Here is a 13,245-nt window from a genome sequence, read left to right on the forward strand (position 1 = left end):
CTGGTAAGCATATGGTAAATTATAGTATTTTAGTGTGTAATTACTTAAGGTGATTAGTATGCAATTACAGAGAAACTACCAGGGGAAAAAAACACCACTGTTAAATATCAACACAACAAAGTACTGTGTACTTGTTACCTGTTTAGGTTGGTAATAACTCAGATTTAATTGTGTACTTCCTCAGAATGTAGGCAGCCAATTTTTAGAAACACCTCCAGTATTACCCATCAATTCAAGTTAGGTTTGTAGTTATCCTATGATAAATTACTCATGAAGTGTAACAAACCCGCATAGACAAGCTTCGTAGCTCACAGAATCTGACAAGTGTGTGTGTGTCACCACTGATGCTTGGTTAACGGTGCGAACGATTGTTTTCTCCGCGTTTACTTTGTAGATCTGCAGATCTTGCACTCATGTCGATACTGCGTTTGTAAACCGTATTTCACTACTGTCTGTGTTTGTTGCTGCATGTGTTGCTTAGCAACCTCTGTGGAGCTATTCGGCTAAGTTGTGACGTAACCAGTCTCTGATAATACTGTTTCCAGGTCCAAAGGCCGGGTGTTCTTGTCGATCTGTCCTACCGTAGCACAAAGTTACAGCCATATCTATCGGTTCATCCTTCCACATCATAAACTCCTGCTGCGCGTTTTTGCTTCGCGTCTGTGACCACGTAGAATAATTCAGTGAAACTTTGCTGAAGATTCTTATTAGGCCATGGTAGCGAGATATTACAGGACAGAGTAACATTACCTCAGATTGTCCAGTGCGAAATAAACACATAGGATGATTGTCCAGTGCGAAATAAACACATAGGATGATTTTACAGTCTAAGTTTTTAATCTGTAGTTCCTAGACAGATGTTACAAACTCACCATAAACAGATTATAATGTAAATTGATGATGTAAATTGAAATAAAATTAGTTATTGAGATCATTTATAATCAAGCAGAACAATATAGAAAAGAGATTATTAATCAAATTAATTTCAGAAATTCAAAGTCATGCAACACTGAGGCACAATACAAAACAAGTAAAACAATGTAGAATCTAAAAATATGAAAAGAAAAAAAGTTTTTTTTTTACTTTTCATTTAAATTCTAAAAAAAGAATTTTGAACACATAAAGTTAAACTATTGCTTTTTGGGTGTGTGTATTATAAGTTGTATACCATTTCAATCATGCTTTCGTTGGGGTCGTCTAATAATGTGATCGAGTTCGCTGAAGTATTAGGAAGGACAATTCTGTCCTCTCAAAATATTGGTAGGGACATCCATATGCAAACCTATGACCTTGCAAACAGTCATCATATCAGAAGTGTACAGGACAGCTAGAGGAAGTGGATATAACTAAAAAATACCATCAAAAAATGATGCTATCTATATTAAATAAGGAAAATGTAATACTTTGGTGGCCGCAGTTGTGTAGGTTTTTCAGTGAGCTTTGATTTACAAATACTGTTTGTCTTAGTTCATGCATTTTTTATCTTTTTAGGCATATATATTTATATCACATATGTGACCCTGGATCACAAAACCAGTCATAAGTCGCACGGGTATATTTGTGGCAATAGCCAACAATACATTGAATGGGTCAAAATTATCGATTTTTCTTTTATGCCAAAAATCATTAGGATATTAAGTAAAGATCATGTTCCATGAAGATATTTTGTAAATTTCCTATACTGTAAATATATAAAACATTTTTTTTTGTGAGTGAATGCTGCACAATCGCGAACATGAATGAACAACTTTAAAGGCGATTTTCTCAATGTTTCGATTTATTTGCACCCTCAGATTCCAGATTTTCAAATAATTGTATCTCGACCAAATATTGTCCTATCCTAACAAACCACACATCAATTAAAAGCTTATTTATTCAGCTTGCAGGTGATGTATAAATCTCAATTTTAAAAAATTGACCCTTGTGACTGGTTTTGTGGTCCAGGGTCACATATATGGATCACAAAACCAGTCATAAGTCGCACGGGTATATTTGTGGCAATAGCCAACATACATTGTATGGGTCGATTTTTCTTTTATGCCAAAAATCATGAGGATATTAAGTAAAGATCATGTTCCATGAAGATATTTTGTAAATTTCCTACCGTAAATATATAAAACATTAATTTTTGTGAGTGAATGCAGCACAATCGCCAACATCAATTTTCTCAATGTTTAGATTTTTTTGCACCCTCAGATTCCAGATGTTCAATAGTTGTATCTCGCCCAAATACTGTCCTATCCTAACAAACCTTACACTGGCTTATTTATTCAGCTTTCAGGTTATGTATAAATCAATCTAACTATCTATCTATCTATCTTTTTTTTTTTTTTTTTTTTTTTTTAATGGGGCTGTGTCTTTTTTATGATTTATTGGTTATTAGAGGAACCTCATCACCAACATTGTAAATCAAGTCTTTGTACTTCTTCTGGACCTTTTTAGCACATGTTCCCTTCTGTTTCTCCTGTGATTTACCAGTGTTTTCTTCTGCCTGTTTTTTGGCCTCATCTCTCTTTTTATTATCGGAAACTAAATAATCACTAAAACTTGATTCCATAGGGAGACTTGTAACGTTTCTTTATGTTTTATGGTACGGTCACTTTAAGTTTTATGGTAATCAGAGAAGAGGAGAACTGCGCATGTGCGCAGTGTGGGAGATTCAGATTTGAGAAGTGAGCAGAGGAGTTACCCGCTCTACCGACATTTACGTTCTTTCTTTTATTTCTCTTATAATTGTAACCTGAGTTGGATGTTTTGTATAGGCTACGTTTTCTCGCTCGATCCCCATGTATGTGGACGAGTGCATGACGTTTAAGTGCCTTTATTAAACACGGGGGGAAATACGTCATCGACTCTCGAGCATCTTTTTTTTTCCTCCGACACCCGTTGTTTTCTCTCTCTGGGCAACATCACAACTTCTGCGTTACAAAGTGGCGCCCGAACATTTTGTCTCTGGCCTCGGATCGGACCTTTGGAATTGTTGATCGAGGATATTATCTTTTGTTGTGGATTTACGGACATTTTTGCCCACGCCGAAGCTCCGAGAAACACGCGGATGGACACGTGAGATTCATTCATACACGTGAGATTCATTCTGGTACGTGTGATTTGTTTTGAGTCGTGGAAGGAGTCATCGGTTCACCAGCGGCTCATTAAAACAAAAGTTTCAACAAAAAACAAAACGTGTTCTGGTTTGGACGATAGACTGTTAAAGATTTGGACACAGACCGTGGGACACTGACTGTATCTTGTTTCGCCGTTGAACAATTGACTGATTCATCTGAATCTTGCCGGGATTCGAACTGAAATTCCGTGTTCACAGCTTCATCAGAACTGTTCAACAGGTTTTCCATGAAAGCTCACATATGTGATATTTTGGGATTCCTTTGTTTTAAAAATATATATATACATATATATATTGTTGAAAAGATTTTTCAGACTCATTAAGAAAAACATAAACTGGATGGGTATTTCTACGGTTAATTTTTTTTCTCTTTGTTGATGCTCTGAAGTTGAGTGCAAAGAGGGTTAAGACCATTTTACTTCCATCAATGTTGTCATAATATGAGATTTGCAATTGTTGACTTTTGTTGAAAACTGCATAATTTACAGTTTTACTGAAAATTACTGCATAGCATAGTTTTTATATTGATTATATTGAACATAATGGCTAAATATGTGGATGGTTTGACAAATTTGACTGACCTGACTTTACCTTTTGAGTCTGAGCCTAGGAGGAGAGCCCCAAAGCCGACTATCTGCCTGGAGACACAGGTTGAGTCGCTAAGGACTGAAGTTGAAATGCTGCGAAAATGCTTAAAGGAGTCACTTGATCTGCAGAGAGGTATGATTGACGATTACACTCAAAACATGTACGCAGCCGCTTCAAACCCGTTACCTGCACGTAATGATCCAATTGCCTCTTCCACGCCATATGCCCAGACCCAACCTGTTCACGTCAGGCCAAAACTTTCAGCAACAACCATTGATTGCAACATAGCACCTGAAAATACAACAGACTTTACTCACACTTCTTCACTGCTTAATAGTACAGCTAGAGCGTTAGCTTCAGTCTTGAATCAGTCAAAACTTGAGCCCCCTGTGTTTAGAGGAGATGGAAAAGTTCAGCCTGAAGATTGGCTTCAGCTTGTGGAAGTATACAGAACCTCTTTGGGGCTGAGTGACGCTCAGATCCTTCTTGAATTACCTCGCTTCCTAGCAAAAGAGCCCAGGAAATGGTTTTCAGTATTGAGCGAACACATAACAGCCTGGACGCAATTCCGTTCTCTTTTTAAAAGTGTGTTTCTTCCATCGGACAATCAGGAGCGCATCTTGAGAGGCATCCTTGACTGTGTTCAAGCGCCTGATGAGCCTTTTCCAACATATGTAGCACATCTATTGAGCCCAAGTCTCCCCCAACAGAACAAGATCAAATTGAACTGATTTGTAAGCATGCATTGGAGCGATACAGAGTCGCGATTTATGGTACAGAAATCACGTCAGTCATTGACCTCCTGATGCGGGCACATGAGCTCCATTCTGTTCTTGGCCCATACAGCCGTAATGAGCCCCCGCTGCCAATGAAGGAACAAACACGTGAACCTTACTGCTTTAAATGCTCTAAACCCGGTTTCACGTCCCGAAATTGTCCGAACTGTAACTTTGTGCCACAAGCAGATATTTTGCGGGGTGTTACAAAGCAGAACTTACAAGCAGCAAATGAAACGCCAGATCATAATCAGAGTAGCGAGAACCAAGGCAACTACAGGGGTGGGCAGGAAAATAAATCTGACCAGCAGAAGGGAAACTACAGGGGAGGGAGGACATCTCACCGGGGCAATCCTCCCTCCAGAAGGTAAATATGCCCCAACATTTTCCGGTGTCCACACTTGAGCCACCCATCCTGGGCCATGTAGAAGACCCGGCTTCTTCTTCATTCTGGAACACCCCATTCATTGTCAAAGTTAACCTCTACAACAGAGCAGTTGATGCAGCTCTTGATACAGGCGCTTCCCTTTCTGCTGTTGGGACTAATATTATTTCTGGCATTCCAGGAAGCGGTGAAAAAGTGCACCCTTGGTTATCACCCCCCATTCAATTAGCTAACGGAGCAACTTGCAGCCCAGCCGGCATCATTTGGCTGAATATTGGATTCCAGGGAAAACGTTTTTACCATAGATTTGTTATCGTCCCTGATCTCGCTTCACCCCTTATCTTAGGGATGGATTTCATGTTAAGAGCTGCAGTCAACATTCATATTCCATCCAGGACGATAACTTTGTGTGACACTGTTGAGCCAGAACCATGTGAACTAGAGAGTGAATGGTTGGAGACTACAGCGGTAGGGCGCATGATGTTCATGGGTGTCCAAAAATCTGACTTGAAGGGGAAAGTCGAGGAGGCCTGTTTAGGACAGGGACAAAAAGCTCAGTTCCTTGCCCTGGTGGAAGATTTTTGGTGCATGTTTGATGGTCACTTGGGAAATACGTCAATGGCAGAGCACGTGATCGACACTGGTAGTGCGAAGCCTGTCAATTTACCACCTTACCGTACTTCCCCTGAGAAAAAGCAGATAATTGAAAGCCAGATAAAACAAATGCTGGAGGAAGGAATTATTGAGCCGTCATCAAGCCCGTGGGCTGCGCCAGTCGTGATCGTAAAGAAACCTTGCGGAGAACCTAGATTCTGTGTGGACTACAGGGGTCTAAATCAGCTCACACCGAAAGATTCATATCCTCTACCCAGGGTGGATGAATCATTAGACTTTCTGTCCCGTGGGAAATTTATTACAACTCTGGATCTATCTCGAGGGTATTGGCAGGTGTCCGTTGAGGAAAAGTCTAGACCGAAAACTGCTTTTATATCTCACTGTGGACTATTTCAGTTCAAAGTCCTTCCCTTCGGGCTCAGCAATGCCCCTGCTACTTTTCAAAGGGTCATGAACACTGTCCTCGCTGGCCTGACTTATAAATGCTGTGCAGTGTACTTGGACGACATCGTAATAGCTTCTCCAACCTTTGAACAACACCTTGAGGACCTTCGGGAGGTTCTGGTGAGACTGCAGTCAGCAGGTCTCTCTCTGAAGCTGAGCAAATGTCAGTTCTGTCTAAGCGAGCTCATATTCCTTGGCTACCGTGTCACACCAGAGGGTATATTACCAAACCCAGAAAAAGTAAAGGCGGTGACGGAGTTCAGAACACCAAAAGACACAAAGGATGTCCGAGGATTCCTTGGCCTTACCGGCTATTATCGACGCTTCATCCCTGGCTATGCGAGTAAAGCGGAACCACTTTTCCGTCTCACCCGGAAAGAAACACCGTTCTGCTGGGATGAAAGTTGCCAGGCTGCTAAGGATTTCTTGACGAAGTGTCTCACGTCAGCGCCAATCTTATGTTTTCCGAATTTCACACGGCCATTCTACATACACACAGACGCTTGTGACCTGGGTCTTGGGGCGGCTCTAATGCAAAAAGACGACATGGGACGAGAGGTTGTTGTGGCTTTTGCAAGCAGAACTCTACACAAGGCTGAGAAACCCTACTCAAAGCCTGAAAAGGAATGTTTAGGCGTGATTTGGGCTCTGGAGTACTTCAGACCCTATGTAGAGGGCCTCCATGTGACGGTCTACACAGACCATAATAGCCTGAGATGGCTGATGAATCGCCCAAACCCTTCGGGACGTCTAGCGAGATGGTCCTTACGCCTGCAGGACTTTGATTTTAGTATTGTACATAAGCCAGGTGTTCAAAACAAGGTCCCAGACACTTTGTCCCGCAACCCAATTCAATGCGAGGCTGCCCCAATAGACATTTTGCCAGATTATGCAATCATTGGGGGGATGGATCTCCGTAGCCTGTCCTCAGTCATGCTGACGGACAAAGCACAGTTGAGGCAATTACAGGAAAATGACCCAGTGGTCGGCGATCTTTTATGTGCCCTTAACAGTGCCGGAAAAGAGGATTGCGGTTTACTGTATGTCAGAGACTCTAAAGTGACTTGTGGACTACATCCAATGAAACAGCTCAAATTCTATGCGCCTACGTCCATCAGAGGTACTTTGTTAAAATACTACCATGACCACCCTACTGCTGGACATCTCGGAATTACCAAAACATTGACCAGGCTTAAGATGAGGTTCTTCTGGCCAAAAATGACAGAGGATGTGAAGAGATACGTTACCTCATGTTCTGTGTGTCAATTGACAAAGCCTAGTCAAAAGAAACCAGCGGGCCTGATGGTCCCAATCAAACCACAAAAGCCCTGGGAATACACTGGAGTAGACTTTGTGGGCCCTCTCCCTCGGACGCAGAATGGAAATGAGTATATACTTGTATTTGTCGACTACTTCTCAAAGTGGGTTGAAGTTAATGCAGTCAGAACAGCGACAGCACAAGTTGCTGCAAGTAAGTTCCTGAGCGAAATCTTTGCAAGACACGGTGCACCGACTTACCTGATTTCTGACCGTGGCACGCCGTTTGTGAGTAAACTATTCGAGGATGTGGTGGCCGCCCTGGGTACAGAACACAGGTTGACTACGGCATATCACCCACAGACAAATGCTACTGAAAGGGTGAACCGTACCTTGAAGACAGCAATTCGTGCATACGTGGGAGACAAACACACCTCATGGGACAGATACATACCTCAAATATGTTTCGCTCTTCGTATGGCGCCCCATGAGAGTACAGGCCTGTCACCGTCAATGATATTGTATGGACGTGAACTTGATACTCCAATTGATTTGATCACACAGCCGAATGTTGAGGGAGTGGATGACCCGGATGTAACATACCCGGAGAATTTGAGAGCTTCTTTACAGGACGCTCATGATCACGCCAGAGTAGCTCTAGAGGAAGGACATAAACGTAGGAAACGATACTATGACCTAAAACGGCGTTCAGTTTCTTATGTTGTGGATGATCTGGTTAGAGTGAAAACACACCCAAAGTCTAATGCAGTAGAAAACTTCACAGCCAAGCTGGCTCCAGTATACTCTGGCCCATACAGAATCTCAAAAGTACTGTCTGACGTTAACTACAGGCTGGAAAAAGTCGATACTGGAGAGGATGTTGGTGTGTTTCACGTGTTGAACCTTCAGCCTTTTCACTCGTGGAATATTGCTTTGTCCAAACAAAAACTCTCTGATAATTGTGTCAATGGACAATCATGGGATGAAGATGCCTTTATCCAAAATGGGCCTGGAGAATCTGACGATACTGCCTTAGGTGTTGCTGGAGTCTGGTTGACCGAACTGCCCAAGGACGTTTCCTCAGAAATCTTACCTGACCAGACACTTGACGGTGCTGTTTTTGCAGACATAGAGTACTCTGACACGAGACGGGACTATGCTGCTCACAGATTTGACACAAATGACCCTTTCCAGGGTACTGACCGTTATAACTTGAGACCGAGACAGAACCCTAGAATTACTTCTGACTGGACGGTTAATAGGTGGACTAACCCATATCATACACGCAAGATTGAAGTTCAGTAAGCAGAGATAAAACAATGGTTTTGTTTGTCACTTGTTGTTTATTGACAAATGTTTAAGGTTTGATGTAAAAAAAAAATATATATATATCTTCCATATGTGGGTGTTGCGCACAGTTTTTGTTTTATTGAACTTCAGTACAATGTGCAGATTTGTGGGACTGTGTTGGTTGTGCATTATTTTTTTATTTTTTTATTTTTCTCACCCTGAGACACAGCTTTTCAACTGTGGCATGTATGTATGGTTGTTAAGTGAAACAGTAATGCTCCCTGGTTGTGTACGGCTGGGGTCAGCCTTTATTTGTCAGGGGGGACTCTGTAACGTTTCTTTATGTTTTATGGTACGGTCACTTTAAGTTTTATGGTAATCAGAGAAGAGGAGAACTGCGCATGTGCGCAGTGTGGGAGATTCAGATTTGAGAAGTGAGCAGAGGAGTTACCCGCTCTACCGACATTTACGTTCTTTCTTTTATTTCTCTTATAATTGTAACCTGAGTTGGATGTTTTGTATAGGCTACGTTTTCTCGCTCGATCCCCATGTATGTGGACGAGTGCATGACGTTTAAGTGCCTTTATTAAACACGGGGGGAAATACGTCATCGACTCTCGAGCATTTTTTTTTTCCTCCGACACCCGTTGTTTTCTCTCTCTGGGCAACATCACAACTTCTGCGTTACAGACTGATGGTGGAACAAGGCTAAAAAACATGGCAATTTAATTGAAGCAATATAAATTCAATGTTGAACTATTTAAAATGGGACATGTGCATGTGTGTAATGAAAAGCCCATGGTAGCATGAGAAGACGTCCTTTACTAAAAACATGGTGGTTTACTATTCAGGGTTAGGATTTCTGTATGTCCAATCGACAGGTCCCGAGGGACCCGAAGACGGTTATGCGCTAGCCATCCGCAATGGTGCGGGATCAGGAGGGGTCCCATCAGCCCGTGGCTGGTCAAAAGGAGGACGGTTGTGTGCAGATTCTTTTAACCCTCTGAGGTCTGAGCTGTTTTCTGGGCTCTGGAGGTGGTCTGACATGCTCTGACATTTGTGTTTTTTTCTGTTACTAGTGACATTTTCATGGCTAAAGTCTAATTACACTGTATTCAGCACAAACTCTGCTACAATAATATATCAGCAGCATGTATGTAAAAGTTTGTAGTTTTGAGATAATGACATTTATGCGTGGTTTGTGAAAATACAAAAAAAAATTCTCACTGAAATAAGGCCATGAAACCCATACTGATTATTTCTTCACAAGACTTTTGAAAATTGTATGACATAGCCTAGAATATTTGCTCCAAAACTATGTGAAAATCACCCTGACTGCTCATTCAGATAAGACAATATATTGATTTAAAATTTCTAAGACGTGTTTTGTGTGACAAAGCCATATGCGAAGAGGCGTGATCATCTCATGAATATGTAAGCTTTTAACACCTGAGAAAGACAAAGACACTCCCCTAACTGCCCTATTAGGAGCGATCAGGCCCTGTCATTCAGAGCAACCTTGCACAAAGAATGAGGAGATTTAAAAAAGAATGGCTTTTAGATTGTTTGGATTTATTTACAACACAACACAATCCAAAAATACAAATGACAAAAGAGCACATTGAAAACAATGATCCAAAGACAGAGACCTTTGTGCCATTCCTAAAAACATTGTACATACCTTTCATTTCCAAGGTGTTTGATTTTCACTTTACCATGTTCATGTACAGAGACTCATGTGAATGTTGAAGTCAGCAGGACTCAGTGGAGCATCTGGTCCCTGAAAGAAAAAGAAAAAGAAAAAGAAAAAACTGTGAACATACTGATATCAAGAGAAACTATAGGGCTGCACGATTTTGGGAATAGATTTTAGATTTTTCTGGTTAAAATTTCTTTTTAAAATTCACAGAATACACACACACACACGTTTCCAACAATATATAATGAACACCAGGTTTGTTGTGCCTTGTAGGCATAGGCTACGCAGTGCTGCATAAAATAATAATAACAATAAATTAAATCTTCCAAAAGATTTCAAGAACAACTACGCTAGAGAAAAATATATTGATTATCATATGTTACTTCAAATGTTTCCATTCGTTATGATGATATGAAATGAGATAATAGTAAAAACATAAAGCCTAATGTTTGGTGCATTTTTCCTTTCAAACGCAATCGCGCTCCAAAATATGATACATTAAAACCCACAGCGCGCTCCAAAATATGATACATTCAAATGCCATTGCGCTCCAAAATATTAAACATTATGGTTATACATATCTATGTTTGAGCAGATATCCACAAACAGTATTTAACAGGAAACACGGGTCTAAATAGTATAATATTCACCATATATCTAGCAACAGTTCAACTGCAATGTGAAGTTTATGCAACAATACCATAAACTAATAAGTAAGAATTTCTTACCTTACATCTTTCTTGTCTTCAAATCGCGTTCTTCTTCTTCTGGGAGTAAATCCAATGTAAGCTCAGACGTGTCTTCCAAACTCGACGAAAAGCAGAGACTTGTGAAGTGTTTTGGTGTTTTGTGTTTGAGGTAACGAGGGCGTTCGCGTTCCATGTGGAGAATTGCATGTGAATCACTTTTGCGCGAGTGGGCGTGTCGAATTAAAAAGTAATTAGCAAGCGTTTGAGATACTGGACATCCTGTTGGTTTTATACAAATTACTTAAACAGAGAATATTTGTTTTCAGTTTGAATCCGATCATTTAAAAGTACACACTTAAATGTGTATAATGGTATATGGCTCATAAATGTGTGAGAAGTATTCGCCGAGTTTTGTTTCAGTTTATAGACGTGCTCAAGAAAAAAAAGTTCACCGCGACGGAGAGGCAGAACGCACACCCTGTTTATTTTCTTTATTTTACAAAAGCACAATGTTTTGATTTGATTGTAAGTGGACACATACAAAAGTAGAAATATCACAGATTCTTTTTTTATATTTCTTTTTTCTGTATAACCATAAATGACGGAGTAATTTAAGTTTATGTTGCTGCTATGTGAAAAAAAATCCAGCAAAACGCGTCAGCGCGTTTCTCGACCTCAGAGGGTTAAATCTGAGTAATTGTGATTTTATGAGTCCCTTAAATGTGTGTTTAGGGTGAAAGCTCCTTTTGTGTAAAATGTGTGTCCGTCTCCTGGAAATAGATTCTGAAATCGAGGAAGCCAGTTTCCAAAAATGTAGATCCTTTATAGGAGACCACATCCAAAAAGTGAACCTCCTTGAGGTCAAATGTATATTTCATTTTAATGGACTTTCGGTGTGTGTTGAGATGGTCAGTGAAGGTAGCAAAATCCTCTTTAGAATATATCCATACTCCCCATATGTCGTCCAGGAACCTGTAGTGTGCATATGGTTTCTTACTAGCTGAGGTCAAAGCTGATTCTTCACAGTCTGCCATAAATTTATGTGCATATGAAGGCACAAATGTCTTGCCCATTGCTGTCCCTTTAGTCTGTAAATAGAATTTAGAATCAGATTCAAAGTAATTTCTAGTAAGATTTATTTCTAATAATTTAAGTATATAATGATCTGGGGCCCTATTTTAACGATCTGAAATGCAAGTATCAAGCGCGAAACGCAAGTAACTTTGTGGGCGGGTCTTGGGCGCTGTTGCTATTATACCGGCGGGATAAATGACTCTTGCGCCCGACGCAAATCTAAAATGTGTTGGTCTGAAGTCGCTTCATTACTCATAGGTGTGGTTTGGGCGTAACGTAAAATAAACCAATCAGAGCGTCATCTCACATTCCCTTTAACCCCCTGAGGTCTACGGTATCGCCGGCGATACCAGCTCGCTTTTTTTTTATTAGTGTAAAAGAAACTCATAAATACTCTGTTGACTTTGATTTTCCATAGGAGTTTCATACATCAATCGATTCTGTTAAATGTGTATTATTTTTGTGTATACTCACAATAAAAACAAAGTGTTGTGCTTTTTGGCAAATAAAGAAAAATAAACACGAAGCGAGTTCTGCCTTCTCTCTGCCAGTGAAGTCCATTCTGAAACGCGTCCGAAAATGAACAATAACTCAGCGAATACTCAGTCAAACAGGCATACAGACACACAGGCATGAAGCTTGAATTCTCTTCTTTTAAATGAAGTAATTTATATAAAAAACAAATATTCTCATCTTGTGAAATCTGTATTAAAAGAGAGCGATTCCAGTCGACCTCATTACAGCTAATTCAGATGTAATGTGACTCCGCCCATGGAGAGCGCGCGCTATTCAAACGCAAATGGCTGAGGCAATCCTGTGAACGCCCCCATCAGCTCGAGAAAACACACAAGTTTATTTAGATCATTAGGCTACTTGTTTACACCGTCTTGCAGCGCTGTGAGGAATAATACTAATGGAAAATGTCCCTCAGAAGTGCGGGTATATCGAGGAGCGAGCTGAGGAATACTAGTAAGTTTTTTCCTTCTCACGTGAATTTCTTCACGTGGGTTTCTGTTTATGAATGAATAAACGGCAGAGATGCGCGCTGTTTACCACAGCTGGCAAAGACAGTTTAAATTTAAATCGCGTGTGTGAATGAATGATGATGTTTTAGCAAACTGTATTGCTATACTGAGATGAGTAAAAAATCGACTGAATGTTGAAATAAAATGTAGGCTATTTGTATAAGCAAGGGCGCCGTAAAGGGGTGGAAGGTTAGGACGATTCTAAGGGCCCAGGCTGATTTAGGGCCCAGAAGAGCAGACCCCCTTTTTCTTTCTTAGTTCTTTTCTCTTTTTTATACA

At 40.5% G+C, this 13,245-nt stretch overlaps 1 protein-coding gene and 1 long non-coding RNA gene across 2 annotated transcripts in view; both read right to left on the minus strand.

The window, feature by feature from the left end:
- LOC309482596 overlaps positions 1-13,245 on the minus strand; it is a 230,396-nt gene that overhangs the window by 165,639 nt on the left and 51,512 nt on the right. The gene's annotated exons all lie outside the window — the stretch shown is intronic.
- lrfn2b (leucine rich repeat and fibronectin type III domain containing 2b) overlaps positions 1-13,245 on the minus strand; it is a 165,388-nt gene that overhangs the window by 149,444 nt on the left and 2,699 nt on the right. The window contains exon 2 of the mRNA XM_082147909.1: positions 10,161-11,541. The gene's annotated coding sequence lies outside the window, so the exon portion shown is untranslated. The remainder of the gene's footprint in view (positions 1-10,160; positions 11,542-13,245) is intronic.

Source organism: Leuciscus leuciscus (genome assembly GCF_965113295.1).
Source record: "Leuciscus leuciscus genome assembly, chromosome: 19".
Lineage (NCBI taxonomy): Eukaryota > Metazoa > Chordata > Actinopteri > Cypriniformes > Leuciscidae > Leuciscus > Leuciscus leuciscus.